The following is a 4,536-nucleotide window of genomic DNA, read 5'->3' as shown; positions in this document are numbered from 1 at the left end:
CGGAATGGCTTCTCTCTTGGAACCTATCTTTGCTAGATCATCAGCTGCTTGATTTTTCAGTCGGGGTATATGATGGAGCTCCAACCCCTCGAACTTCTTTTCCAGCTTCCTCACTGCACTGCAGTATCCAGTCATGGCTGGGCTTCTCACGTCCCACTCCTTCATCACTTGGTTGACCACTAAATCCGAGTCGCCATAAACCATCAGGCGACGGACGCCGAGTGAAATGGCCATGCGCAACCCATATAAGAGGGCCTCATATTCTGCCTCATTGTTGGAGGAATCAAAATGAATCTGGAGCACATATCTGAGCTTATCTCCTCTGGGGGAAACCAGGACAACCCCAGCACCGGAACCATTCAACATCTTAGAGCCATCAAAGAACATGGTCCAATGCTCCGAGTGAACTTCAGTCGGCTGCTGCTGTTCAATCCACTCGGCGAGGAAATCTGCTATTGCCTGGGACTTAATGGCTTTCTTTGCCTCAAACTTGATATCAAGGGGAAGAAGTTCAATCGCCCATTTAGCCACTCGACCAGTTGCATCTCTGTTGTGCAAAATCTCTGATAGTGGAGCATCGCTGACGACTGTGATGGAATGATCAGAGAAATAATGAGCAACCTTCTTTGTGGTCATGTATATTCCATACACAAGCTTCTGATAATGAGGATATCTCTGCTTGGATGGAGTCAAGACTTCAGACAAATAATACACTGGGCGCTGAACTTTGAGAGCTTTTCCTTCTTCTTCCCGCTCGACCGTAAGCACAGTACTGACGACTTGTCCTGTGGCTGCGATATAGAGCAACAGAGGCTCTTTGCTGATTGGAGCAGCAAGCACCGACTGGGTGGAGAGCAGAGCTTTTAGCTCGGCAAACGCTGCATCAGCTTCTGGAGTCCACTCGAACTTGTTTGCCTTCTTCATCAGTCGGTAAAGAGGCAATGCCTTTTCACCGAGTCGTGAGATGAATCGACTTAATGCGGCCAAGCATCCAATAAGCTTCTGGACATCGTGCACTCGCACAGGGCGTTTCACTCGGAGAATAGTGCCAATCTTCTCTGGATTAGCGTCGATTCCTCGTTCGGAAACGAGAAAACCGAGTAACTTGCCACCAGGAACTCCGAATGTGCACTTTGATGGATTGAGCTTGATATCATACCTTCTGAGGTTGGCAAATGTTTCGGCGAGGTCAGCGAGCAGGTCAGAACCTTTTCGTGACTTGACGACGATATCATCCATATACGCTTCCACATTCCGACTGATTTGAGTGAGTAGACACTTCTGAATCATTCGCATAAATGTGGCTCCGGCATTCTTGAGGCCGAATGGCATGGTGATATAGCAGAAGCACCCGAATGGAGTGATGAAAGCTGTTTTTACCTCGTCGGGTCCGTACAGACGGATCTGGTGGTACCCGGAGTAGGCGTCCAGAAAAGACAGTCTCTCGCATCCCGCGGTCGAGTCAACAATTTGATCTATGCGAGGGAGAGGAAAATGATCTTTCGGGTAGGCCCGGTTGATGTGCTTGAAATCAATACACATTCGGAGTGATTTGTCCTTCTTAGGAACCATGACGACATTAGCGAGCCACTCGGAGTGGTATATCTCTCGGATAAATCCTGCCGCCAACAGTCGAGCCACTTCCTCACCAATGGCTTTTCTCTTCTGGACGGCGGACTGCCGAAGATGCTCTTTGATTGGTTTTGCAGATGAGTGGACTCTTAGGCGATGCTCAGCCAGTCCCCTGGGAACACCTGGCATGTCAGCGGGCTTCCATGCAAAAATGTCCCAGTTCTCACGGAGGAACTGGATGAGCGCTTCTTCCTATTTCGGGTCGAGTGTTGTGGAGATGTGGGTCGAAGCTGCATCGGGGTCGGTCGGGTGAATGTAAACAGGCTTCGTCTCACCGAACGACTGGAATGCAGACTCTGTGGCGGGTTTCTTGGATCGCAGCAAGTCACTCGGATCTGCATTTTGCTTGTATTCTTCGAATTCGACCGCTGTCACCTGGGAATCGGCAATCTTTGAGCCCTTCTGAAAGCACTCTTCTGCCTTTTTCCGATCACCGGTGACAGTGATCACTCCTTTGGGGCCGGGCATCTTCAATTTGAGGTACACGTAACATGGTCGAGCCATGAACCGTGCGTAAGCTGGTCTCCCCAAAATGGCATGATATGCACTCTGAAAATCCACGACCTTAAACGTCAACTTTTCTTTGCGAAAATGTTTCGAATCACCAAACACCACATCCAGAGCTATTTGGCCGAGTGACTCGGCTTTCTTCCCTGGTATAACTCCATGAAAGCTCATGTTACTGGTGCTCAGTCGGGACATCGGAATGCCCATTCCTTTCAGTGTGTCTGCATACAACAAATTCAGCCCGCTACCATCGTCCATCAGCACTTTTGTTAGTCGAGTGCCTTCAACATCTGGATCGACCACCAAAGCTTGCCTCCCAGGGGTGGCAATATGAGTCGGGTGATCAGATTGGTCGAAGGTGATGGGTGTTTGGGACCATTTCAGATAATTTGCTTTCGCTGGGGCAACCATGTTCACCTCACGGTTAATAACTTTCAATCGACTCTTGCTTTCCACATCTGCAAAGATCATCAGAGTGGAGTTGATATGTGGATATCCTTCCTCACTGTCCTCCTTGTCTTCGGCCTTGTCCGACTCCTTCTCCTTGTTATTAGACTATTTTCCCTGAAACTGCTGGATCAGGAGTCGACATTGGCGAGTGGTATGCTTCGGGTAGATGATATTCCCCTCTTCGTCTTTCTTCGTGTGGATGTGACACGGCATATCCATCACGTCGTTTCCTTCTTTATCCTTCACCTTCTTAGGGTTCCAAGATCTTTTTGGTTTCCCTTTAAACTTTCCCTGAGTCACGGCCAGAGCCTCTCCAGGAGCTGCCGGTTCAGCCTTCCGCTTCTGTTTCCGACTGGTGTTTCCCTTTTCCGACTGACTCGGCTTGTGCTTGCCGCTTCGGAGTCGGTCTTCTTCTTCGCCGTTGGCGTACTTGGTAGCAATCTCCATCATCCGACTCAAGGTCATGTCACCGGTTCGACCAAATTTCAAACTCAATTCTCTATTCTTGACACCATCCTTAAAGGCGCAGACTGCCTGATGATCAGACACATTCTCCATAGTATGGTGCAAAGTGATCCATCTCTGAATATACTCCCTGAGAGTCTCATTGTTCTTCTACACGCAGACTTGCAGCTCCGTCAATCCAGCCGGTCGCTTGCAAGTTCCTTCAAACGTTCTGACGAACACTCGGGACAGATCTTCCCAAGTGTAAATGCTGCTAGGAGGTAATTGAGTCAACCATGCCCTGGCAGAACCTTCCAGCATGAGGGGCAAATGCTTCATGGCCACCTCGTCGTTCCCACCACCAGTCTGAACCGCCACTCGGTAGTCTTCAAGCCAAGTTTCAGGCTTAGACTCACCAGTGAACTTGCTGACTCCTGTTGCCAACCTGAAATTGGGAGGGATAACTGCGGCTCTGATAGCTCTGCTGAAACATTCAGGACCAGAAACATGCACTCGACTGCTTGTGGGCGCATCTCTGTCGAGTCCACCTCGATGGGCTCTGTTTCGGTCGACCAAACCTTGCACGATAATGGATCGCGCGTCGAAGCCTGGTTCTCGGGGGTCGACTGAAACTCTTCGCCCCGTACTGGGCTGACGCCTGTCATCTTGCTGCCGAGGAGCGTAAGACCCACCCCTCGGAGGGGAATTGGGCACTCGACGCCTATCGTCTCGGTCGAGTCGGTCACCATATTGGTCTCGCTGATTCTCGCGCCCTTCACGCCGCGGAGGCGATCTGGGGCTGTGAGCCGACTGAACCGTATTCGCAGCGACGGATTGACTGTGAATTCTGTTGCGTGACTGCGACACGGCCGAATTCTGATCTCCTGCTGCCCGGAGCAAATCCCTGATCTGCATCAAGCCTCTGCCAGCTTCCGACTGAGAGGGCTGGATGGACTCTGCTATACGGGTCGCAGCTGCTAAATTCTGAATTGGGGTTCGATATACCTGAGTCGGCGGGAAGAGTTGACGTCGACTGGTGTCGGGAACTCGTTGCCGCGCGCGCTCGTCGAGTGCTTGCTGAAGATTCTCCAGTCGAGTGCGTTCGGCCAAATTGGCCAAATGTGCCTCCTCCAAGGCGCGAGCCTCGGGGGTTTCTCCTGCGATGGGAGTACGCAGGGCATCCAGGTTCCTGCGGCGAAGTTCCTCTCTTTGCAGAGAGTCGAGTGGCTCGGGCTGGTACTCTTCGTGGTCTCGTGCGGGGTCGCCTCCGTCGCCTGCCCCACCATCACGGGCGAAGCCAGGGGGACTGCGGGGCCCGTCGACCATCAGGATTTCCGCCGCTGGATCACTGCTATCGCACTCGGATGCAGTCTCTATGGAGCCAGTCGATAGATCAAACAGGCCGTAGAGAGATTCGTCGGGCTCGATTGTCGCAACTTGGGTGGTGGCCGTCTGGCGAGCCACCGCGTGCCTCACCCACCGCTGAAGCCTCGACCGGCCCGA

The sequence above is a fragment of the Triticum dicoccoides genome, chromosome 5B (genome assembly GCF_002162155.2).
Source record: "Triticum dicoccoides isolate Atlit2015 ecotype Zavitan chromosome 5B, WEW_v2.0, whole genome shotgun sequence".
In the NCBI taxonomy this organism is placed as follows: Eukaryota; Viridiplantae; Streptophyta; class Magnoliopsida; order Poales; family Poaceae; genus Triticum; species Triticum dicoccoides.
The sequence above is the reverse complement of the archived record's forward strand: the minus strand, read 5'-3'. Positions refer to the sequence as shown.